Source organism: Tachypleus tridentatus, chromosome 13, assembly GCF_004210375.1.
Source record: "Tachypleus tridentatus isolate NWPU-2018 chromosome 13, ASM421037v1, whole genome shotgun sequence".
NCBI lineage: Eukaryota > Metazoa > Arthropoda > Merostomata > Xiphosura > Limulidae > Tachypleus > Tachypleus tridentatus.
This window is the reverse complement of record NC_134837.1, coordinates 208,477,827-208,504,642: the sequence shown is the minus strand read 5'-3', so window position 1 is coordinate 208,504,642 and position 26,816 is coordinate 208,477,827. Positions and strand designations below refer to the sequence as shown.

Sequence of the window (26,816 nt, the reverse complement as noted above, 5' to 3'; positions counted from 1 at the left end):
TGTGTTTTGTTGTTACTGTATTTTCTAGTTACATGTGCTGTTTAACTTTTGTAACAATCACGTGCTAATGTTATTTTTACTGTATTTTCTAGTTAATATCCTTGTCTATCTTTTCTAACAGTTGTATCCTAATGTTATTGTTACTGTCTTTTCTAGTTAGATGTGTCTGTTTAACTATGTAGCAATCGTATCCCAATGTTACTGTTAATGTTTGTTTTATTCGTGTAACTTTTGACATCTTAAAATATTATCAGTAACTTATTTCAGTTTCTACTTGAAAGTTCTGATTTATGTATAAATATAATCAATCCAAAATTCAGCTGCACCAAAAAAAAAAGGAAAATTTTTTCCATTTCTTCAATTAATAGTTAAGACTATGACTATGGTATCAGTATGTGGCAGTTCCAGAATTAACAGACGAATAGATAGAGAAATTATATTGAAATTAAGAATCCACCGCAACATAATTTGGCAAAATAATTGTAACAACTAGACTTTGCCAAATAGTTTAGCACATTTATTTCAAGGTATCCTTTCATTGTCACTATTTTTGGGTATTCAGTGTATCCTTTCATTGTCACTATTTTTGGGTATTCAGTGTATACTTTCATTGTCACTATTTTTGGGTATTCAGTGTATCCTTTCATTGTCACTATTTTTGGGTATTCAGTGTATCCTTTCATTGTCACTATTTTTGGGTATTCAGCGTACCCTTTCATTGTCACTATTTTTGGGTATTCAGTGTATCCTTTCATTGTCACTATTTTTGGGCATTTAGCGTACCCTTTCATTGTCACTATTTTTGGGTATTCAGTGTATCCCTATCATTTTCTGGGATACAAATACAAAAAATTGGGAGTAAATGAGAAATGAGACAATTCTAAAAATTTAGGCCTGGCCTACTTCGCTATCAAAATACTCGTAATAGGCTATGGCACTTTTGAAAATTTATAAGTTAGCCTAAAAGTAATGATTTAAATATTAGATTAAGAGAAATGATTTGTGCCTCCTTTTCTTTAGCCATTTAGATTTTTTTTTAATGACACACTAAAATATTCATTGCCGATTAGGAAACGGATGGATATTTGATTGGTTCCTAGTAATAACTATTTTTTTTTAAATTGGCATGTCTCATATTTAAGATAGATGGCACCTCGTGAGCTACGATATAAAACTGTATTTTCTTACTTTTTAGCGTTGGATGACCATGTTTTACTATCATTAGTGAAGATCAGCGACAATATGGTTGGCCATATTGTTATGCATTACCAGTGCATCGTTGACACCTTGTGATACCTATGAAACGGTTATCCATGTAGTGTACGTACAGATAGAAATGGACATCTTTGATTGTTCAAATCTCTCAGTGCGTCATTATGGCCACTCCTACATGGCTGGAACTACGTTCGAAAGAAAACAAACCTTAGATAATTCATTCATAATAATAGAGTCAACCCTGGTTTGGATGGGAAGTTCACAAAGTTATTAATTAAGTCGGCTTTCGCTGTTTGGCATCCTGGCTGTAAAGGAAAAACAAAACAAAACAACTGTAGATAATGTAAAGTATTCCTGACGCTAGGAAACCCGTTCATGATTTTCCACAATTTTTTGTTATTGGAAAAAAACCCAGTAACAGTGTGTGATGTTAACCCTTTGATAAATTTGTGGTCAAAGCTGTCGAATACCAGATGTGTATGTTATATATATATTTTTATATGAGAATATTCTTTCTTCTATTTTTTTCTTTTAGGATTCCCAAGGAATTGCCATGAAGAGATGGGTTTCTGTTTACCCTTATAATGGTAACAGGTGTTTTTTTTGTGTATGTGTAGAAAAAAGCTACATAGGTGGCGTGTAGAAATATAAAAATATACATATGATTAGGCAGTATGCTGTTTTGTAGTCATTGTGTATACTTAAATATTTCTTTAACAAATATATATATAGAGTCATTAAACAGTTGGTTCGCTTTGTAATAATGAATTCGACGGAATGTTGTAACTTTATAAAAGTACGTAAATTAATTTAGGTTACTATATGGTGTGGTAAAACAAACTCAAAGTAACATAAATAATATCTAGTCAGTTTTTGGTTTTGATTTTCATTTGCTAGTCATAATAGTTGTTTGTACCCATTTCAGTTTGGTGTCAGACAAATAAATAAAAAAACTTGCTTAGAAATAACCGGTTATAACTAATACGGACATTCAGTTAATTTTCCAACTACCCAACAGTTTTAAACTGTGTCTGATGGATGTACTGTGATAAAAATCTTTAAGATCCAGCTGAATGTAAACGTAAAAAAATATATATATTTTTGTTTCTTTTTCAGTTTTAAAGGAAAGTTATTTTAGAAAACTTGTTACATTGATTAAAAATAATGGCTTTTCCATTCAGTGCCTTCTTTTACAAACGCACACATAATTTGATAATTACACATAATTTAATCAGGTTTATGTTACGTGGTTAAAAGGTAAGCCTAAATGTGGTTAGCACAAAAGTCGCCATTTTGTGATTCAACTCGAACAAGGGAACGTAATGTAAGTTTCAGTCTCGTTTCTTTTTATTCAACGCTGAGGTACAAAATTGGTTACTTCTGATCTGCAAGTACCCAAACCCGGTATTTAGCATCATAATCCTTTGGACTTTCCGCCGAGCCAGCAGGTGGGAGAGGGGGGATTGGTAGCCGGAAAGTGTGACTTGTAGTTTTAAGCAGGCATCTTATTTCTGAAATATTACGTTCTGTTTGTGGCAGAAAAACTTATTTGTAGATAATTTCTTTGAAACCAAGGGTTAGCACAAAATTTACATTTTAGTTATGGTAATCAAAGTGAGTACGAAATTAACAAAACAAAATGTTATTGTAAATAATTCTTTTAAATAAAGAGCTCTGAGTTGATTCTCTCTAGTCGCATGTTTTATTAGGAAAACTTTTCATCGTTATTGTTGTTGCAAGTACGTTTCCATGAAAACCAAATGGCACGAATGTTTATTTTCGGTATGTTTTAGCTTACACGTTAGGTTTTTAATTCAGAGTTAAAGATATTCACAACAGAGAAAATTTTGAATTATAACATTTATTGAACTTTCTGTTCCCCCATGGGACAGTGATAAGTTTACAGACTTACAATGGTAAAATCCGAAGTTCGATTCTCCAAAATGGACCTACTATAATACAAATAAAGAATTAGTTCTTTTCGTTAATAACAAAAGTTTGACACAGAGGGCGCAACACCACTTTTTTTGTTTAATTTAGAATTGGTCTATATACTGGCAGAAAACAAATCAGTAGTTTGTGAGAGGTTGAAAAGGATGAAGAAATATAGGATGTGTCTTTTCTGTTGTTGGTTTTAGGGTTTGTCAGTGTTCACTTTCATCTTCCTAATGATTATTCGAAAGGATGGTGGAAGGTGCGAGTTGTTGCTCTCGAACAGGTGGAGGAAAAGAAAATCAAATTGGAACGATGGTTTAGTCACAAGATGGATGTGATTGTATACCTACCAGCTTATGTTTTGACGACAGATGAGTACTTGGAAGGTGCAGTGGCATCTAATCATACAAGCCTCGCACCGGTTATTGGAAACGCTACTATTAAGGCAGTAATTAAGGCCCCTGACGAATATAAACTTCCACCAATATGGGACCCGTACCTACTAAAAAACAGTTGTTGTTGTAAGTAAAACGTAGTTTGGTAATATCGAAAATCATTTCGTTATACAATAACTTGAAGTTGTAAAATAAACTTTACACTGTAAAGTTGTTTAACGGTGATTTGTATACAATAAACCATCCTTAGTAGGAGATAAACTCTTTCTGATTTAACCCCAAATTAGGCCTCATTGTTTGTTTCTACAGCCCTTTTCATGCTTCTATTTTGCTGTGAATATTGTCAATATAAATTCTCACAGGAAGGGACAGTTTCCCTACCTAACATTATACAAAACATTGCACGTGTTATGATAAAAACTTAACGTTGTAGTCAAACTAAATAGTTTTAGTTTTTTTAATTAAAACTAAATTTGTGTTTAAGCTCTCACAGCACGCATTCTTTTAGTCTGTTGGCTTAAACTGTAAAAGCTGATCCCTTGCATACATGTTTTATCTTCCCCCCCCCAAAAAAAAAGATGAAATTTCTATAAACACCCATGATCGCCAACTTTAATTATTAACACAAAACATTTTTGCACAAATCTGACTAAAATAATTTTAATTGTAGGCATATAATTAATAGCTTTATTTAACCCTAAAACTACTGAATTTTTTAAATGCAGCTTGTAAAACCACATATTAAGTTGTCTGTGAGCTTACGACTTTGTTTAATAGAGTCTAATAACATTCAAGTTGCACAAAAAAAATTAAACAGTATTTGATTTTCAGTAAAGAAACACAGTAAAAAAAGTGTATAAAAAAGTCAGTATTTTGAGAGTTAATTAGATGTTCTCTGTGTAACACATTTTATATTCCCTATTGTAGATATTAACCTGATGAGGCTTTTCCAGTTTCTTTTTTTACAAAAATATTCACAACAATAAATATCACATTGATCCTAAGCATATTGTTATGTGGTTTTTGTTTTGTTTTTACAGTTTAGAGGGGGCTACAAATTCCAGTTTAGACTAGAAGATATGCGTCGTCTTGTAGCTCCTCATCCTCTGGAAGGTTGCGAAGTAGAAGTCCAGGTTGAAGTTAGGGATCATTTCTTAAACATTGTCTTCCCTGCTTACTCTAGAACAAAAATTATTAAAGCAGAATTAAACTTAAGATTCCTAGGTGTGAGTCCACAGATATTCAAACCAGGAATGCCTTTTAAAACATATGTAAGTTTGAAATGTTTTTAGTCTTTTCTTTATAAAATATATTTTCATCATTATACAGATATTTCTTTTAAAACTGCTGTTGGAATTTTTGTTTTTGTCCATACAGGAGCAAAAATTATGTACAGTTACTATAGAAACATTTGTAATAGATCATACGGCCCGGCATGGCTAAGCGCGTTAAGGCGTGCGACTCGTAATCTGAGGGTCGCGGGTTCGCATCCCCGTCGCGTCAAACATGCTCGCCCTCCCAGCCGTGGGGGCGTTATAATGTTATGGTCAATCCCACTATTCGTTAGTACAAGAGTAGCCCAAGAGTTGGCGGTGGGTGGTGATGACTAGCTGCCTCTCTCTAGTCTTACACTGCTAAATTAGGGACGGCTAGCACAGATAGCCCTCGAGTAGCTTGTGCGAAATTCAAAACAAACAAAAAAAAATAAATCATATGTAGCTCTTAAAGAAGTAAATCCAGCTTCTCTTCCAAACTTTTATGTAGCATACTATATAATGTGATTATTTATTTTCAATACTTCGAATATCACTGATATATTGTTGCGTGTGTGTTTTTCTTATAGCAAAGCCACAAAGGGCAATCTGCTCAGCCCACCGAGGGGAATCGAACCCCTGATTTTAGCGTTGTAAATCCGGAGACATATATTGTTGCAACACTAAGTTATAAATGCCAAAATAGGTTTTATTTTTATATAACTTTTTGCTTCATTAAGAAAACAATTATTTGAAATTTGGTTTATTACTGTATTATTATTATTGCTTATTACTATATGCATTTACTTAGATATCAAGATACTAAGTATCTTTGTGGATATTTCTGTAGCTCGCAATTTCTTATGATGATCTGGCACCTGTCTCTGGAGGTAAATTAGCCGAGTCCCTGGTTCAGGTGCGCCCTACTGCAGTTCTCACGAATGGTGGAAGAATGGATCTTGATCTCATGGAAGAGTCGTTTGGGGAGAAAGGATTATTATCCATTGAATTTGACACACCCAAAGATGCCACAAGAATAACTCTTCATGTAACTTGCAGTTCATTGTGTTTACTCCTGTATTTTATCCAATAATTTCTTGGTTGCACTTTTATGTACCTCAGAATATGCGAGTTCAGTTTTTCTACTTTTTCTGGTAAAATTCTGTTTCTTAAAAATGGTTTACAGGAACAAAACGATGCAACAGAGCTCTGCCCTTGTCCCTATTTTCCACCATGGTTACACTTCTTCTTTCTTTTCTCCACCATGGTCACACTTCTGGGATCTTTTCTTCACCATGGTTATATTTCTTGGTTCTTTTCCTCACCTTGTTTACACTTCTCTCTATTCTTCACAATGGACTTTGTGGTTCTTTTTTTCCACCATGGTTACACTTCTTGATTTTTTTCTTCACCTTGGTTACATATCTTGGTTCTTTTCTTCACCTTCGTTACACATCTTGGTTCTTTTTTCACCTTCGTTACACATCTTGGTTTTTTTCAATTTGATTACACTTTTTGCTATTTCTTCACTGTGGTTACACTTGTCTCTATTCTTCATCATGGTTACACTCTTGTTCTTTTCTTCACCTTTATTATATTCTCTTGGTTCTTTTTCTTTCACTTTTGTTACACATCTTCGTATCTTTTTTCACTTTGTTACACTTCTTGTCTTTTCTTTCACCTTGGTTATACTTTTTTCTTCTTTCACCTTACTTACTTATTCAGTTCTTTTTTTCACCTTATACACTTTTGTCTTCTTTTTCCTCTTCATACATCTCTTGTTCTTTTTTTTCACCTTGGTTACATTCTCTTTGTTCTTTGTTTTCACCTTTGTTACATCTTGTTTTTGTTCACTTCGTGGACTCCAGACTCTTTCTCCACCATGGTTACACTTGTTTGTCTTTTTTCTACCATGGTTACATTTCTTGTCTTTTTTTTTCTTCACAATGGTTACACTTTCTCATTTTTTTCTTCACTATTGTTACATCTTTGTTGTCTCTATTCTTCACCTGGGTTACACTTCTCTTTTTCTATTCTTCACCTTGTTTACACTTCTTGTTCTATTCTTCACCTTTGTTACACTTCTTATCTCTATTTTTTCACCTTATCACACTTCTTGTCTTGTTTTTTCTTCATCTATATACTCTTGTCTTATTCTTCCCCTGGGTTTACAGTTCTTGTCTCTATTCTTCCCCTGGTTATAGTTCTCGCTCTCTGTTCTTTTCCATTGTTCCACATCTCGTCTCTATTCTTTCACCTTTGTTACACATCTTCGTCTCTTTTCTTCTTCACTTTGTTACATCTCTCGTCTCTGTTGTTCACGATAGTTACATCTTCATCTCTTTATTCTTCACCGTGGTTGCATTCTTTTCTTTCTATTCTTCACCTTGGTTACACTTCGTCTCTTGTTCTTCAATCAGTATTACATCTCTTGTTCTTTATTCTTCACCTTATATTACTTTGTCTTGTTCTTCATTCTTTCACCTTACACTTTTCTTGTCTCTATTATTCACCTTTGTCACTCTTTTGTTTTTTATTTTTCACCTTGTTTACACTTTGTCTTATTCTTCACCTTGTTACACTTTGTCTCTGTTCTTCACTCTTGATTATACTCTTGTCTGTATTTTTCACCTTGTTACATCTCTTGTTCTATTTTTCTCCTTGTTACACTTCTTGTCTCTATTTTTCACCTTGTTACATCTTTCTTGTTCTTGTTCTTCACCTTTGGTTACACTTGTTTTTTTGTTCACCTTTCAGAACTCCACTTTTTTCTCCACCATGGTTATACTTATTTGTACTTTTTTCTTCACTGTGGTTACACTTCTTGTCTCTTTTTCTTCACATTGTTACACTATTCATTTTTTCTTCACCATTACTCGTTCTTGTCTCTATTCTTCACCGTGGTTCCATCTCTTTTCTATTCTTCACCTTGGTTACACTCTCGTCTCTGTTCTTCACCAGAATTACACTTCTTGTCTCTTTATTCTTCACCTTGTTACTCCTTTCTTGTCTCTATTATTCACCTTGGTCACTCTTCTTGTTTTATTTTTCACCTTGCTTACATCTTATCTCTATTTTTTCACCTTTGTTCACACTTGTCTCTGTTCTTCACCTTGGATACACTTCTTGTCTCTGTTTTTCATCTTCTTATACTTTGTTCTTTATTCTTCCCCTGGGTTATAGTTCTTCATCTTTGTTCTTTTCTCCATCGTTCCACATCTCTGTCTCTTTATTCTTCTGCCACCTTTGTTACACATCTCTGTCTCTTTTCTTCACTTCACTTTGTTATACTTCGTGATCTGTTGTTCACGATAGTTATATTCTCGTCTCTTGTTGTTCACGATAGCTACACTTCTTCTTGTCTCTGTTGTTCACGATAGTTATCTCTTCTCGTCTTGTTGTTCACGATAGTTACACCCCTCTTCTCTGTTCTTCCACGGTTCCAATCTCGTCTTGTTCTTCTTCATCTCAGTTACGCTTTCTCTCGTCTCTGTTTCTTTTTCACCTTTGTTACACTTTCGTCAATGTTGATCACGATATTACACTTCTTTTCTTCTGTTCTTCACTGTGGTTACATTGTCTTCTTCTTTTTTTTCCACAGTTTCATCATATTGTTCTTCTGTTTATAACTGTGGTTACATTCTTCGTCTCTGTTCTTCACCGTGGGTAACACTCTTTTCTATATTCTTATTCTATATTCTATATATTTTATATTCTATATTCTCTCTATTTTCACCTTGTTACACTTCTGTTTATATTTCTTCACCTGTTACACTTTTTTCTCTGTTCTTCACCTTCATTGTTACATCTCTTGTTCTATTTTTCACCTTGTTACATCTCTTCTCTATTCTTCACTTTGTTAAAACTTTTCGTCTCCATTCTTCACCTTCGTTACACTTCTTGTCTCTGTTTTTCATCTTGGTTACATTTCTTGTCTCTGTTCTTTTTCACGGTTCCACATTTCGTCTCTGTTCTTCACACTGGAGTTACACTTCTGTGTTCTTTATTTTCACCTTGGTTACACTTCTCTGTCTTGTTCTTAACCGAGTTATATTTCGTTTCTCTGTTTATAACGGTGGATTACACTTTTTTTCTATTCTTTCTCTTGTGGGTACACTTGTTGCCTCAATTTTTCACCTTGGTTACAATTCTTGTTTCTATTCTTCCCCTGGGTTACAGTTCTCTATTTTTCACCTTTGTTACACTTGTTGTCTCTATTTTTCACCTTTGTTACACTTGTTGTCTCTATTTTTCACCTTGGTTACACATCTCGGTTCTATTTTTCACCTTGTTACATCTTTTGTCTCTTGTTCTTAACCAGAAGTTATACTCTCGTCTCTGTTTATAACCGTGGTTACACTTCTCGTCTCTATTCTTCACCTTTGTTACACTTCTCGTCTCTGTTCTTCACCTTGGTTAAATTTCTCGTTTCTGTTCTTTTCCATGGTTCCACATCTGTCTCTGTTCTTACCATGGTTATTTTCTTTTCGTCTCTTCTTCTTCTTTTCACCTTTGTTACACATCTCGTCTCTTTTCTTCACTTTGGTTACACTTCTCGTATCTGTTGTTCACGATAGCTACACATCTCATCTCTTTTCTTCACTTTGGTTACATTTTTTATCTCCATTCTTCACCTTGGTTAAACTTCTTGTTCTCTATTTTTCACCTTTGTTACACTTTTTTCTCTTGTTCTTCACCTTGGTTACACTTTATCTATTCTTCTTCACCGTGGATTGTACGCTTATTGCCTCTATTCTTCACTTGGTTATACTTCTTGTCTCTATTCCTTCACTCATGGTTACATTCTTTGTCTCTTATTCTTCACCTTGGTTACACTTTTATCTCTTATTTTTCACTTTGTTACATTCTTGTCTCTTGTTCTTCACCTTGATGCACTTCTTGTCTCTGTTTTTTTCATCTTGTTTACATTTCTTGTCTTTATTCTTCCCCTGTTATAGTTCTCGTCTTGTTCTTTTTTTCCACGGTTCCACACTCGCTCTGTTCTTCTTCACCAGAGATACGCTTTTCTTGTTTCTTTATTTTTCACTCTTTGTTATTATCTGTCTCTTTTTTTCTTCACTTTGTTACATCTCTTCGTCTCTTGTTCTTCACCTTAGTTACGCTTTGTTCTGTTTTCCATCGAGTTTCATACATCTGTTTCTGTTCTTTCACCGTATTATATCTTCTCGTCTCTATTCTTCACTGTGAGTTACACACTTTTTCTCCATTCTTCACCTTGTTACACATCTTCGTCTTTATTCTTCCCTTGTTACATCTCTTGCTTCTTTATTTCACCTTGTTAAACTTTATTCTATCTTATTCTTTATTATTTATCTTTATTTCATTTTGTTCACACTTTGTCTCTCTTCTTCACACTTGATACATCTTCTTGTCTCTTGTTCATCTTGAGTTACATTCTTGTCTTTTATTCTTCCCCTGGTTTACAGTTCTTGTCTCTTTATTTTTCACCTTTGTTACACTCTTGTCTTTATTTTTTCATCTTTGTTACATTCTTTCTTTGTTCTAACTGTATTACATTTCTTTTTTTTTTTTTTTTCCACGGTTCCACATCTTGTCTCTATTCTTCACCATGGTTATTTTGTCTCTCTATTCTTCACTTTTGTTACACTTCTTGTCTCTTGTTTTTTCATCTTGCATACATCTTCTTGTCTTTGTTCTTAACTGTGGTTCCCACTGTCTCTGTTTATCCCTCTGGTTACATGTTTTTTCTTCTACGGTTCCACATCTCGTCTCTGTTTTCACCATGGTTACTTTTTCTTCGTCTTATTCTTCACCTTTGTTACACATCTTGTCTTTTTTTTCTTCACTTTGTTACATTTCTGAGATGATTTTGTCACCGTGGATTACATCTTCTGTCTCTTATTCTTCACCTTTGTTACATCTCGTCTCTGTTTTTTCACCTTGTTACATTTTCGCCTCTGTTCTTTTCCACGGTTCCACATCTCGTCTCTTGTTTTTTCACCATGTAGTTACTTTTTTCGTCTCTTTATTCTTCACCTTTTGTTACACATCTGCTCTTCTTTTCTTCATCACTTTGTTACACTTTTCAGATCTGTTGTTCACGATAGCTAAACATCTCGCTCTCTTTTTCTTCACTTTGTTACATTTTTGTTCTATTCTTCACCTTGTCAACTTTTGTCTCTATTTTTCACCTTGTTACATCTTTTTCTTGTTCTTCACCTTGTTACACTCTTGTATCTATTCTTCACCGGATTATGCTTTATTGTCTTATTTTTCACCTTTATACATTCTTTTGCCTTATTCTTCACACTGTTCTTACATCTTTTTTCTTTTTTTTTCACCATGGTTACACTATTTGTCTCTGATATTTCACCTTTTGTTACATCTTCTATCTCTTTTATTTTTTCACTTTATTACACCTTCTTGTTCTCTGTTCTTCACCTTTGATTGCATCTCTTGTCTCTTGTTTTTCATCTTGTTACATTTTGTTTCTTTATTCTTCCCTGTTATAGTTCTTGTCTCTTGTTCTTTTCCACGGTTCCACATCTCGTCTCTGTTTTTCACCTTGTTACATTTCGTTTCTTGTTCTTTTTCCACTGGCTTTCTTACATCTCGTCTCTGTTCTTCACTCTGAGTTACATCTTTGTCTCTATTCTTTCACCTTTTGTTACATCTCTTGTCTCCATTCTTCACCTTCGTTACATCTCTTCTCTTTATTCTTCCCTGGTTATAGTTCTTGTTCTATTTATTTTGTTTTATTACTTATTCTTGTCTTGTTCTTAACCGTATTACACTTCTTGTCTTTTATTTTCACCTTAGTTAAACTTCTATTTTTTTACTTTTCTTACACTTTATCTTCTATTTTTCTATTTTATCACACTTCTCTCTTTCTTCATTTTGATACACTTTCTTGTCTCTGTTTTTCATCTTGTTACACTTTGTCTTATTCTTCCTCTTCCCCTTACAGTTCTTGTCTTTATTTTTCACCTTTGTTACATCTCTTGTCTCTATTTTTCATCTTTGTTACACTGGCTCTGTTCTTCTTCCCTTGGTTACATTTCGCTTTTCTTGTCTTTTTCCACGGTTCACATCTCTGTCTCTGTTCTTCCCCCAGTTACATTTCTCGCTTTTGTTCTTTTCCATGGTTCCACATCTCTGTCTCTGTTCTTCACTTATGATATTTTTTTTGTCTTCTATTCTTCTAATTTTGTTACACATCTCGTCTCTTTTCTTCACTTGTTACATTGCTCTCTTAATTCTTTTCCATGGTTCCACATCTGTCTCTGTTCTTCACTATGAGATATTTTATCTCCATTTTTCAGTTTGTTATTTTCTTATCTCCTTTTTTTCACCTTTGTTACATTCTCTTGTTTTCACCTTTTGTTACATCTCTTGTCTCTTTTTTTTCACCTTGTTATACTATTCTCTTGTCTTTTCATATTTCAATCATCTTCTTTTCCTCTATTATTCACTCCTGAGTTACATCTTTGTTGTCTTTTTTTTCACCTTGGTTACATTTCTTTGTCTTCTGTTTTTCACCTTGGTTACATCTCTTATCTCTATTTTTCACCTTATCACATTTTTTTCTCTGTTTTTTCATCTTAGTTACACTTCTTGTCTCTTATTCTTCCCCTGTTACAGTTCTTGTCTCTTTATTCTTCCCTGTTACAGTTCTTGTCCCTTATTCTACCCTTGGTTATAGTTCTTGTCTCTATTCTTACCCTTGTTACAGTTCTTGTTCTCTTATTCTTACCCTGGTTACAGTTCTCTCTTGTTCTTTTTTTTCCACCGGTTCCACTTCTCGTCTTTCTTTCACCTCTTGATATACTCTTATCTCTGTTTTTCACCTTGTTATACTTCTTGTCTCTATTTTTCATCTATAGTTACATCTCTTGTCTTTGTTCTTGAACTGTTACATCTCTTCGTCTCTGTTCTTCCCTCGGATTACATTTTTTCATCTTCTTCTTTTCCACGGTTCCACATCTGTCTCTGTTCTTCACCTTACTACATTTTTTTTCGTCGCTTATTCTTCACCTTTGTTACACATCTCTTCTTTCTTTCACTTTGTTACATCTTCAGATATCTGTTGTTCACGATAGCTACACATCTCGTCTCTTTTCTTCATTTTGGTTACATTTTTTGTCTCATTTTTCACCTTGGTTACACTTCTTGTCTATTTTTCACCTTGGTTACACTTTTTGTCTCTATTTTTCACCTTGGTTACATTTTTTTCTCTTTTCTTCACCGTGGTTACACTTTTTCTCTCTTTTTTTTTTCACCCTGGTTACACTTCTTGTCTCTGTTCTTCACCTTGGTTACACTTCTTATATCTATTTTTCACCTTGGTCACACTTCTTGTCTCTGTTCTTCACCTTGGATGCACTTCTTGTCTCTGTTTTTCATCTTGGTTACACTTCTTGTCTCTGTTTTTCAGCTTGGTTACACTTCTTGTCTCTTTTTCACCTTTGGTTACACTCTTGTCTCTATATTTTTCACCTTGTTACACTTCTTGTCTTATTTTAATCTTCATACATCTTTTTCCTCTATTATTCACTGTGGTTACATCTTTTATTCTCTTTTTTTTCACCCTGGTTACACTTCTTGTCTCTGTTCTTCACCTTGGTTACACTTCTTATATCTATTTTTCACCTTGGTCACATTTCTTTTCTCTGTTTTTCATCTTAGTTACACTTCTTGTCTCTATTCTTCCCCTGGGTTACAGTTCTTGTCTCTATTCTTACCTCTGTTACAGTGTTCTTGTCTTTATTCTTCACTCTGGTTACAGTTCTTGTCTCTATTCTTTACCCTTGTTATAGTTCTCTCTCTGTTCTTTTCCACGGTTCCATCTCTGTCTCTTTCTTCACCTTGATATCTTTTCTATTTCATTTTTCACCTTTGTTACACTTCTTGTCTTTATTTTTCATCTATAAGTTATCTCTCTTGTCTTTGTTCTTGAACTCAGGAGTTACACTCTCGTCTCTTGTTCTTCCCTCAGGTTACATTTTTCATCTCTTGTTCTTTTTTTTTTCCACTCTGTTCCACATCTGCTCTCTGTTCTTCACCATGGAGCATTTTCGTCGCCATTCTTCACCTCTGTTACATCTTCTTTCTTTCTTCACTTTACATCTCAGATCTGTTGTTCACGATAGCTACACATCTCGTCTCTTTTTTCTTCATTTTGTTACATTTGTCTTCTATTTTTCACCTTTGGTTACACTTCTTGTCTATTTTTTCACCTTTGTTATTTCTATATTTTTCACCTTGATATTATTTTTTTTTCTTCACTTGATTTACATCTTTTGTCTCTTTTTTTTTTCACCCTTGTTATACTTCTTGTCTCTTGTTCTTCACCTTGTTACATTCTTATATCTATTTTTTCACCTTTATCACATCTCTGTCTCTGTTCTTCACCTTTGATGTCTTCTTGTCTCTTGTTTTTTCATCTTGTTACACTTCTTGTCTCTATTCTTCCCCTGTTACAGTTCTTGTCTCTATTCTTACCCTGGTTACATCGTTTCTTCTTCTTCACTTTCCACTTCTACGTTCCAATTTTTCACTGTATTACGCTTTTCTCGTCTCTATTCTTCACTTTGTTACATCTCTTGTTCTGTTCTTCACCTTATACATTCTTCTTGTCTCTATTCTTCACTTTGTTACACATCTGCTCTTTTTTTCTATTTTTTGTTATCATCTTTGTTCCATTCTTCACCTTGTTTTTCTTCTCTTTATTTTTCTTTTTGTTTTTCTTTCTCCATTCTTCACCTTGTTACACACATTGTCTCTATTTTTCACCTTGGTTACAATTCTTGTCTCTATTTTTCACCGTGGTTACATTTCTTGTCTCTTGTTCTTCACCGTGGTAACATCTTTTCTATATTCTTCTCAGAGGGTACACTTGTTGACTATATTTTTCACCTTGGTTACACTTCTTGTCTCTATTCTTCCCCTGGGTTACAGTTCTTGTCTCTATTTTTCACCTTAGTTACACTTCGTGTCTTAATTTTTCACCTAGGTTACACTTCTCGTCTCTATTTTTCACCTTGGTTACACTTCTCGCTCTGTTTTAACCTAGTAGTTATATTTCTTCGTCTCTGTTCATAACCGTATTACATTGCTCTATTTTTTTTACCATGGTTACACCTTCCTTTCTCTGTTCTTCATTATGTTACATTTATTGTCTCTATTCTTCACCTGTATTATATTTCTTGTCTCTATTCTTTCACCGTAGTAACACTTCTTTTCTATATTCTTCTCTGGGTACACTTGTTGCTTCTATTTTTCACCTTGGTTACACTTCTTGTCTCCATTCTTCACTTTTGTTACACTTCTTGTCTCTGTTCTTCACCTTTGTTACACTTCTTGTCTCTATTTTTCATCTATGTTACACTTCTTGTCTTTGTTCTTAACCGTGGTTACACTTCTCGTCTCTGTTCTTAACCGTAGTTATACTTCTCGTCTCTGTTGAATACCGTGGTTACACTTCTCGTCTCTATTCTTCACCGTGTTTACATTTCTTGTCTCTATTCTTCACCGTGTTTATATTTCTTGTCTCTATTCTTCACCTGAGTAACACTTCTTTTCTTATATTCTTCTCTCTGGGTACATTCTTGTTGCTATTTTTCACCTTGGTTACACTTCTTGTCTCCATTCTTTTCCTTGTTACAGTTCTTGTCTCTATTTTTCACCTTTGTTACACTTGTTGTCTCTATTTTTCACCTTTGTTACACTTGTTGTCTCTATTTTTCACCTTGGTTACACTTCGTGTCTCTATTTTTCACCTTATTATATTCTCTCGTCTCTGTTCATAACTGTGGTTACATCTCTTCATCTCTATTCTTCACATTATGGTTGCACACCTTCTTTGTTCTTCACCATGGTTACATTTCTTGTCTCTATTCTTCACTGTGGAACACTTTTTTTCTATATTCTTCCCCATGGTTACATTTCTCTTCTCTATTCTTCACCATGGTTACACATCTTTCACTTCTCTTTTCTTCCATTTTTGTTAAACTTTGTCTCTTTATTCTTCACCTTTGTTACATTTTGTCTCCATTTTTCACCTTGTTACATTTCTTTTTCTCCATTCTTACCTTTGTTACACTTCTTGTCTCTTTCTTCTTCCTGTTACATGGTCTTGTCTCTATTTTTCATTTTGTTACATCTCTTGTCTCTTGTTCTTAACCGTATTAAACTTGTCGTTTTATTTCTCACCTTATTAAACTTCTTCTATTTTAATCTTTTCTTACACTCTTATCTCTGTTTTTTCATCTTGTTACATCTCTTGTCTCTTATTCTTCCCTTGTTACATTTCTTGTTCCATTTTTCACCTTATTACATTTTTTCTCCATTCTTCACCTTTATTACACTTTTGTTCTTCCCCTGTTACAGGTTGTCTTGTTCTCTATTTTTCATTTTGTTACACTTTGTCTCTTTGTTCTTAACCCCTGGTTAAACTTTTCTTTCTATTTTCACCTTGTTAAACTTTCTTCTCTATTTTTTTACCTTTTCTTACACTTCTCTATCTCTGTTTTTTCACCTTTGTTACACTTGTCTCTATTTTTCACCTTTGTTACATCTTTGTCTTTGTTCTAACCAGGTTACATCTTCTGCCTCTGTTCTTCCCTTGGTTCCACATCTCGTCTTTGTTCTTCACCATGAGCACATTTTTTCTTGTCTCTATTCTTCACCTTTGTTACACTGTCTTCTTTTTCTTCACTTTGTTACATCTCTTAGATGAGTTTGTTTTTCAGAGCTACTAATATCTCGTTCTTTTCTTCATTTTTTATATTTTTTTTTGTTCCATTTTTCACCTTGGTTACATCTTCTTTCCTTTATTTTTCACCTTGTTACATTTTTTTCTCTTTTCTTCACCTTGGTTACACTTTTTGTCTCTATTTTTCACCTTGGTTACACTTCCTTCCTCTATTATTCACCGTGGTTACACTTTTTGTTTCTCTTTTTTCACCCTGGTTACACTTCTTTGTCTCTGTTCTTCACCTTTGTTACACTTCTTATATCTATTTTTCACCTTGGTCACATCTTGTTCTTTGTTCTTCACCTTTGATGTAATCTTTGTCTCTTGTTTTTTCATCTTGTTACATCTCTTGTCTCTATTCTTCCCCTGGGTTACAGTTCTTGTCTCTATTCTTACCCTGGGTTACAGTTCTCGTCTCTGTTTTTTTCCACGGTTTCACATCTCGTCTGTGTTCTTCACCGTGGTTACACTTCTTGTCTTTATTCTGCACCTTTGTTACACATCTCGCTTTCATTTTTTTCACCTTGTTACATCATCTTGTTTCATTTCTTCACTTTTGTTACACTTCTCAGATCTGTTGTTCACGATAGTTATATTGTCTCTGTTGTTCACGATAGTTAGTTTTTCGTCTTGTTGTTCACAATAGTTACACTTCGTCTTTTCCAATGTTCACGATAGTTACACTTCTATCTCTCTGTTCTTTTCCACTTGTTCCAATCTCTTCTCTTTTCAATCGGTTACGATTTCGCCTCTCTATTCTTCACTTTGTTACACTCTTGTCTCTGTTCTTCACCTTGTTACACTTCTCGTCTCTATTCTTCACTCTTAATACATATCTGTCTCTTTTCTTCATTTTGTTACATCTCTTGTCTCCATTCTTCTCCTTGTTTATTCTTGTCTCTTTATTTTTTTCCCTTTGTTGCATCTCTTTTTTCTCCATTCTTCACCTTGGTTACACATATTGTCTCTATTTTTCACCTTGGTTACAATTCTTGTCTCTATTGTTCTCCTTGGGTACAATTCTTGTCTCTATTTTTTCACCTTGTTACATCTCTTGTCTCTATTCTTCACCATGGATACACACCTTTCTCTGTTCTTCACCGTGGTTACATTTCTTGTCTCTGTTCTTCACCGGTGGTAACACTTCTTTTTTTTTATATTCTTCTCTGTGGGTACACTTGTTGCCTCTATTTTTCACCTTGGTTACACTTCTTGCCTCTATTCTTCATCTTTGGTTACACTTTTGTATCTATTCTTCACCGTGGTTACACTTGTTGTATCTATTCTTCACCAAGTTGTTACATCTCTTGTTTTTTTGTTCACCTTTCGAAACGCTTTGTCACTTTTTTTTCTCCACCATGGTTACACTTTATTGGTCTTTTCTTCTCCTGTGGTTACACTTCTTGTCTCTATTCTTCACCTGGTTACACTTCTTTTGTATCTATTCTTCACCGTGTTGCACTTGTTGTCTCTTATTCTTCCCCTGTTACAGTTCTCGTCTCTGTTCTTTTCCACGGTTTCACATCTTGTTTTGTTCTTCATCATGGTTACGCTTTTGTCTCTTTTCTTCAACTTGTTTACACTTCTTCGCCAATGTTGTTCCAGGATAGTTACACTTCTTCTCTCTATTTTTCACCTTGGTTACATTTCTCGTCTCTATTCTTTTCCACAGTTCCACATCTTGTCTCTTGTTCTTCACCATGGTTACACTCTTCTTGTCCCTATTCTTCATTTTTGGTACACATCTCTTCTCTTTTACTTCACCTTGGTTACACTTCTTCTCTCTATTTTTCACCTTGGTTACACTTCTTGTCTCTATTTTTCACTGTTGTTAGACTTGTTGTCTCTATTTTTCACCTTGTTACATACTCTCAGGTTCTTTTTTCCTTTGTTACACTTCAGGTCTCTTTTTTTCGCATTGATACACTTCTTCTCTATTTTCCACCTTGGTTACATCTTCGTCTCTTGTTCTTCCCTCGTTGGTTCCACATCTTTCGTTTTGTTCTTCACCATGGTTACTTTTTCGTCTCTATATTCTTCACCTTTGTTACACATCTCGTCTCTTTTCTTCACTTTGGTTACACTTCTTGTATTTGTTGTTTACGATAGCTACACATCTCGTCTCTTTTCTTCATTTTGGTTACATTTTTTGTCTCCATTTTTCACCTTGGTTACACTTCTTGTCTCTATTTTTCACCTTGGTTACATTTTTTTCTCTTTTCTTCACCTTGGTTACACTTTTTGTCTCTATTTTTCACCTTGGTTACACTTCCTTCCTCTATTATTCACCGTGGTTACACTTTTTGTTTCTCTTTTTTCACCCTGGTTACACTTCTTGTCTCTGTTCTTCACCTTGGTTACACTTCTTATATCTATTTTTCACCTTGGTCACACTTCTTGTCTCTGTTCTTCACCTTGGATGCACTTCTTGTCTCTGTTTTTCATCTTGGTTACACTTCTTGTCTCTATTCTTCCCCTGGGTTACAGTTCTTGTCTCTATTCTTACCCTGGGTTACAGTTCTCGTCTCTGTTTTTTTCCACGGTTTCACATCTCGTCTGTGTTCTTCACCGTGGTTACACTTCTTGTCTTTATTCTGCACCTTTGTTACACATCTCGTTTCATTTCTTCACCTTTGTTACACATCTCGTTTCATTTCTTCACTTTGGTTACACTTCTCGTATCTGTTGTTCACGATAGTTATATTTCTCGTCTCTGTTGTTCACGATAGTTATATTTCTCGTCTCTGTTGTTCACAATAGCTACACTTCTCGTCTTTGTTGTTCACGATAAGTTACTTCGTCTCTATTCTTTTTTCCACGGTTCCAAATCTCTTCTCTCTTTTTCACCGTGGTTACGCTTCTCGTCTCTATTCTTCACTTTTGTTACACTTCTTGTCTCTGTTCTTCACCTTGGTTACACTTCTCGTCTCTATTCTTCACTCTTTTTACACATCTCGTCTCTTTTCTTCATTTTGTTACACTTCTTCTGTCTCCATTCTTCTCCTTGTTACACTTCTTGTCTCTATTTTTCCCCCTTTTGTTGCACTTCTTTTCTCCATTCTTCACCTTGGTTACACATATTGTCTCTATTTTTCACCTTGGTTACAATTCTTGTCTCTATTGTTCTCCTTGGGTACAATTCTTGTCTCTATTTTTCACCTTGGTTACACTTCTTGTCTCTATTCTTCACCATGGATACACACCTCTTCTCTGTTCTTCACCGTGGTTACATTTCTTGTCTCTGTTCTTCACCGTGGTAACACTTCTTTTTTATATTCTTCTCTGTGGGTACACTTGTTGCCTCTATTTTTCACCTTGGTTACACTTCTTGCCTCTATTCTTCACCGTGGTTACACTTGTTGTATCTATTCTTCACCGTGGTTACACTTGTTGTATCTATTCGTCACCGTTGTTACACTTCTTGGTTTTTTGTTCACCTTCGTGAAACGTTTTGGCACTTTTCTCCACCATGGTTACACTTATTGGTACTTTTCTTCTCTGTGGTTACACTTCTTGTCTCTATTCTTCACCGTGGTTACACTTTTTGTATCTATTCTTCACCGTGGTTGCACTTGTTGTCTCTATTCTTCCCCTGGGTTACAGTTCTCGTCTCTGTTCTTTTCCACGGTTTCACATCTTGTTTCTGTTCTTCATCGCGGTTACGCTCTTTGTCTCTTTTCTTCAACTTGTTTACACTTCTCGCCAATGTTGTTCAGGATAGTTACACTTCTTCTCTCTATTTTTCACCTTGGTTACATTTCTCGTCTCTATTCTTTTCCACAGTTCCACATCTTGTCTCTGTTCTTCACCATGGTTACACTTCTCGTCCCTATTCTTCATTTTTTTGGTACACATCTTCTTCTTTTTACTTCACCTTGGTTACACTTCTTCTCTCTATTTTTCACCTTGGTTACACTTCTTGTCTCTATTTTTCACTGTTGTTAGACTTGTTGTCTCTATTTTTCACCTTGGTTACACTTCGTGTCTCTTTTTTCGCCTTGGTTACACTTCGTGTCTCTTTTTTCGCATTGGATACACTTCTTCTCTCTATTTTCCACCTTGGTTACACTTCTCGTCTCTGTTCTTAACCGTAGTTATACTTCTCGTCTCTGTTCAATACCGTGGTTACACTTCTCGTCTCTGTTCAATACCGTGGTTACACTTCTCGTCTCTATTCTTCACCGTGTTTATATTTCTTGTCTCTATTCTTCACCGTAGTAACACTTCTTTTCTATATTCTTCTCTGTGGGTACACTTGTTGCTTCTATTTTTCACTTTGGTTACACTTCTTGTTTCCATTCTTTCCCTGGGTTACAGTTCTTGTCTCTATTTTTCATTTTTGTTACACTTGTTGTCTCTATTTTTCACCTTGGTTACACTTCGTGTCTCTATTTTTCACCTAGGTTACACTTCTCGTCTCTATTTTTCACCTTGGTTACACTTCTCGTCTCTGTTCATAACTGTGGCTACACTTCTCATCTCTATTCTTCACCATGGTTGCACACCTCTTCTCTGTTCTTCACCATGGTTACATTTCTTGTCTCTATTCTTCACCGTGGAACACTTTTTTTCTATATTCTTTTCTGTGGGTACACTTGTTGCCTCTGTTTTTCACCTTGGTTACACTTCTTGCCTCTATTGTTCACCGTGGTTACACTTCTTGTATCTATTCTTCACCGTGGTTACCATTTTTGGTTTTTTTGTTCATCTTCGTGAAACTTTTTGGCACTTTTCTCCACCATGGTTACACTTATTGGTACTTTTCTTCACTGTGGTTACACTTCTTGTGTCTATTCTTCATCATGGTTACACTTCTTATCTCTATTCTTCACAATGGTTACATTATTCATTTCTTTTCTTCACCAAGGTTACACTTTTTGTTTTTATTCTTTACCGTGGTTGCACTTCTTGTCTCTATTTTTCACCTTGGTTACACTTCTTGTCTCTATTTTTCACCTTTGTTACACTTCTTGTCTCTATTTTTCACCTTTGTTACACTTCTTGTCTCTATTTTTCACCTTGGTTACACTTCTTGTCTCTATTCTTCACTTTGTTAACACTTTTCGTCTCTATTCTTCACTTTGTTAACACTTCTTTGTTCTTCTCTTCACCATGGTTGTAGTTTTTTTCTTTCCTCTACCATGGTTACTTCTTTACGATCTCAGTTCTTAACCGTAGTTATACTTCTCGCCTGTGTTCTTCCCCATGGTTACATTTCTTGTCTCTATTCTTCACTGTGGTAACACTTCTTGTCTATATTCTTCTCTGTGGTTACATTTCTTGTTTCTATTCTGGATCTTGGTTACACTTCTTTTTTCTTCATTTTTGTTAAACTTCTTGTCTCTATTCTTCACCTTGGTTACATTTCTTGTCTCCATTTTTCACCTTGGTTACATTTCTTTTCTCCATTCTTTACCTTTGTTACCCTTCTTGTCTCTATTCTTCACCATGGTTACACTTCTTTGTTCTTCTCTTCACCATGGTTGCAGTTTTTCGCTCTTTCCTCTACCATGATTACATTTATCGTCTGTATTCCTTCCATGGTTACACTATTCTTTTCTTTTCTTCACCACAGTTAGAATTTGTGGTCTCTATTATTGATCATGGTTTCACTTCTTATTACTTTTCTCCACCATGGTTACTTTTCTTGTTTGTTTTCTTCACCTTGTTTACACTTCTTTTCTGTATTTTTCACCATGGTTTCACTTTTTGTCAACATTCTTCATCATGGTTAAAATTCTTATCTCTGTTTTTCACCATGGTTACACTTCGCAGTTCTTTTCTCCATCATGGTAACACTAAGTCAATTTGTTAGACCTTTGTAATGCCAAGACAAACCTGGTTGTAAATAACGTCACCGAACACTGCTCCTGGCCCCTTTCTAACTGCGTTTCAAGTGATAATCATGCAGTATTAGCAACAGATGCTATATGTCATAATAATAAATAATAATAAACTGAAAAAGATAAATAAAGATCAGGTAAAACTGGCAGGTTAGTTGATTTATTCTGTCATAATGGTGAGTTCATGTTAAGAGAACCAAGTGGTATTGATAACTGAATGTGTTTAACTGCTAGAACTTTTTTATTTTACGTGCTTTACTGATTTTACTGTAATCATGAAAAACTACACGTTTTATTGCAGAGTGAAATTTAAAATCTTTTTAGTTTGTAAACAGTTTAGACAAAACAGAATGTATTTCTTGAATAATGTCTTTGAAAAAAATCTTCAAACTCTTCTGTGATGCATGATTTGTCACATCGAAATAAGTTTGTTAGTAAGAAATGCCTTTAAACTGTTTTCTGTTTCTAACTGCTGTTTATAAATGTTCTTTTATTAGGCAAGTTACAAAGATATTGATGATGAAGTAACATCAGAACTAGTGCTACTAGCCTATTATTCTCCTAAGCAAAGATACATTCAAATTACCACAAGTACAACGGATGCAACAGTATGTATTCACCATTTATTAATTTCAACAGTAATCATCTCATATTGAAAAAGCTTATCCAGCATCTCAAATCACATGTGTCTGTACCTTAGTGTTACATTAATAAAACTTTGTGTATTCAAATACAAGGACTGAAATAAAGCTCATTTTCCAAATATCATACCCCTAAATCATTATTTGTACACTTTCCTTGTAGAAACTAATTCCAGTTCCATGTTATCTTAAGAAATAGTTGTGTTATAGAAGGGAAAGAATGACTCTACCTTAATAACCAGCTTATAGTGCTTGCAAGTAATACATGTTATATATGTAAATTATACATACACGTACCTTATATTTATGTTGTTAATAGTTTCAAAACGAAATGTGATGAACTGGTTCCACAAGTTCACCTGAGAGAGTGAACTAGCTCCTGGTATCTATTAAATGATTTATTTAGACTCTCACAACACTTTTAATTTTTTTGAATTATTTCTAGTATTTTATACATAGAGAATTCAATTTAAAATATTCAGAAATAAAAGTAAATGTCAAAAAGGAATATATATCTATAAAACTAAAACTTGTACATAGAGTACCTGTATATATACATATGTTTTACAGCCCTCTCAAATTATTAGAGGACTGTATATGGAAAGCTAATTAGTCTTAAAATTTTCCTTTTTTTTTTAGTAATTTTGTGATGAAAGTTTCTAGAAAAATCCAGGTTGCTGTTTTTTTATATTAAGAAACTAAAATTACACTTGCATTTATAATTCCCAATCATAGGTTAGACAGTGATAGTTTTTTTTAATTACAATAGTCTTTTTTCAAAATATGGTTATTTATGTTAACACTAATCTGTGTGTCAATAATGTTCTTTATTTTTCTCTGTTTTTTAGGTGGGTCAGTATGCCATCTTTCATGTGTGGGCAAATTTTTATATCAAGACATTTCATTATCTAGTAAGTTGCATTTCTTTACACTCATCAGATAGTTTTTATGGCTAAGGTTTTCTTGGCACAGTCGATCAATAATGGTAATCACTCATGCTGTTGGTGAGCATGATTTAAACTGTTAATATTGAAAATTAGATATTTCTTCAAAAATACATCCTTTTTAAAAATGTAAGAAATGATTGATCTGCTATTAGTAACCGACATAGAAGAGCAGTTTCCTGTTAAAGATCTGTAAATAAGTGTGGTTAAAACAAATGGAACTCGTAGTTAAGAAGTAATTATTGATGAAGAAATTTTCTGGTTTTAGAATTCTTGAGCAGATGAATTTTAGAAGTCACCTTGTATAATATATAAAAAATTTGTAACTATTCACTTAACCTTCCCATACAAGTGCTCTCCACTATACTGATGTTGTAGTGAGGATTTAACTTCTATTGAAAAAATTGGTATCTGTTGCCATGATACACTGGTAAGCATTTGTTGTCCACTTCTATTTTCTATACATCTAACTCATTTTCTATCATTAATTTTTTTAATACATTTCTTTTATATATTTACTTATTTCTAATGTAAGTGTCTTTACTTACATATAACATATCACAAAATTCCTAATGTAGGTGTCATCCTTTACATATAATGTGTATCACAAAATTCCTAATGTAGGTGTCATCCTTTACATATAATGTATATCACAAAATTCCTAATGTAGGTGTCATCCTTTACATATAATGTGTATCACAAAATTCCTAATGTAGGTGTCATCCTTTACATATAATGTGTATCACTAAATTCATAATGTAGGTGTCTTCCCTTATATATAACGCAAATCACTACATTCCTAATGTAGATGTCTTCCCTTACATGTAAAGTGTATCACTACATTCCTAATGTAGGTATCATCCTTTACGTATAATACATAACACTACATTCCTAATGTAGGTGTTATCCAAAGGGATTCTCCTCCTGGATGGTACAACAAAAGTAAATGGAATGATAAACAGCATCACAACCTTCTCAGTTTCAATCTCACCAGAAATGGCTCCATCATGTCACGTGATAGTTTACCATGTAGCCACCGATGGATACGTGATTGTAGACAGTATTACGTTACCAGTTGCTGCAATCAATCGTGCAGAAGTAAGTACCTAACAGTACTTCTCATGTACTTTAACATTTACTGTAACATCTTTATTAGAAAGTTTTTAAAGAGCAGAATTTCAAACAGTATTATAGTCAAAACATAACTGTACAAAGTTACCATCAGTGTCACCTACTATTTAGAACTTGAGATATTGTTTGAAAATCAGATAAAAGTAGTTTTTAAGGTTATTCATGAGATTGAGAAATCCACTTGAAGTAAAAATGTATAACAAGACAGCTGGTATGGGTATTAAAACTTTTATTAAAATAAAGTAGAGAACAATGTTTTGATCTTAGGTTAATAAAAGTTTTAATACCCATACCAGCTATCTTGAAATACTGTTTTAAGGTTATTAACGTAACATAAAAACAAAACAAAAGAGTGTAGTAATTAATTGTTATAGTGTGAAAGATAAACACCTATTCTTAAACAGTTGATTTAGGAATACTATTGAAACGATAATCAAGTCATTACTTACTAACATGTAACATTCATTTCGGGGTGTTATGCCTGTATACAGGCAAGACAAACCAAAATGTGACAATTAACAAAGTATGTCTCTAGATGTGGTATCTGTATTATTTTGGCACGATTTCACACAGTGGTTTCTCTGGGGATACAGAGTTTTGTTGTTTGACTGCATTTTCCATAAGTATTCATAATTAGAGAAACTATTACAAGAAAACTACCATCTTTTTTTAGTATAATTTGTAGATTAGCAGTATCTCAAATGTTGCTACAGTTTGGTACATTTTGTAGAAACTTGCTAACTTGGAATAAGTCATATGTGTATTATACATTTGAATACATCTTGTAACTTAAGCACCTGTACATCAACTGGACAAGGACTGAATCTTGATTGTATATTATAATTTATTTTATTACAGTTCTCCATGGTTATCAACACCAAGCAAGATCGGTCAGGGAATTTGATTGAATTAGTACCAGTTCTGACTCTAGAGTCTATCATTGGTTTCTCAGCTTTTGATGCTGATTGGATAGCTTCACAGGGAAAAGCAGAGTTATCGCCAACAAGGGTAGGTTTGAAGATGATTAGTTAGATATAAACAGTTCAGGTTAGGTTGGGATTAAATGAATCACTCTTTGAGTAGATAGTTATCTAGAATAAAACGTGATATAACCATTAAACATAGATTTTTAGTTTGAACCAATCTGTAACTGAATAGCTTGACCAGAGTGAAATAAATGTAAACCTATAAAAATATATTTACATTTTAATTGACTAAATAGTTTTGTTAAAGTAAATAAAAAAATCTTAAGCAATTAAGATAACATGACCACATAATTGAAATCACATAGAGGTGGACTGAGGTTATTTTTAATGATCAGATATATAGAAATAATATAAACTTTGTATTAGAACCACTTGTTAATTACTTCATTTTCCACGTTATTTATACTTTATTTTCCTACATATTTTGGATATCCTTTTTAAACTTTCCAGTAAGTTTCAGTAATGTAAGCTACTTGAGTCCCTGCTTTCATTTGCCTAAACATGATGAAACACACCTTCTTGCCACTGATGTGTCAGTTGCTCTGCTTTTATGGATTGCTTATTTCAGCACAAGAAAGTGTGTTAATTGATAATTATTTCCATTTGTCTTATAAACAAGTCTCATAAATGTGGGCCAGGCATGCTAACCATGCCATATTATGAATCTGAGAGTGCAGATAAGTGTGACAGTCAAATTATATTATTTCCTTAAAGTAACTGAAGAGTTGGTGGTGGA

General features: G+C 34.0%; 1 pseudogene across 1 annotated transcript in view; it reads left to right on the top strand.

Annotated features, from left to right (window-relative positions):
- The first annotated feature begins 1,336 nt into the window (after positions 1 to 1,336).
- LOC143236445 (CD109 antigen-like) overlaps positions 1,337 to 26,816 on the top strand; it is a 41,778-nt pseudogene continuing 16,298 nt past the window's right edge. The window contains exons 1-10 of the transcript XR_013019557.1: positions 1,337 to 1,459; positions 1,751 to 1,802; positions 3,354 to 3,671; positions 4,030 to 4,052; positions 4,586 to 4,816; positions 5,649 to 5,846; positions 22,876 to 22,986; positions 23,868 to 23,930; positions 24,864 to 25,061; positions 25,953 to 26,102. The product of XR_013019557.1 is annotated as a CD109 antigen-like (transcript). The remainder of the gene's footprint in view (positions 1,460 to 1,750; positions 1,803 to 3,353; positions 3,672 to 4,029; positions 4,053 to 4,585; positions 4,817 to 5,648; positions 5,847 to 22,875; positions 22,987 to 23,867; positions 23,931 to 24,863; positions 25,062 to 25,952; positions 26,103 to 26,816) is intronic.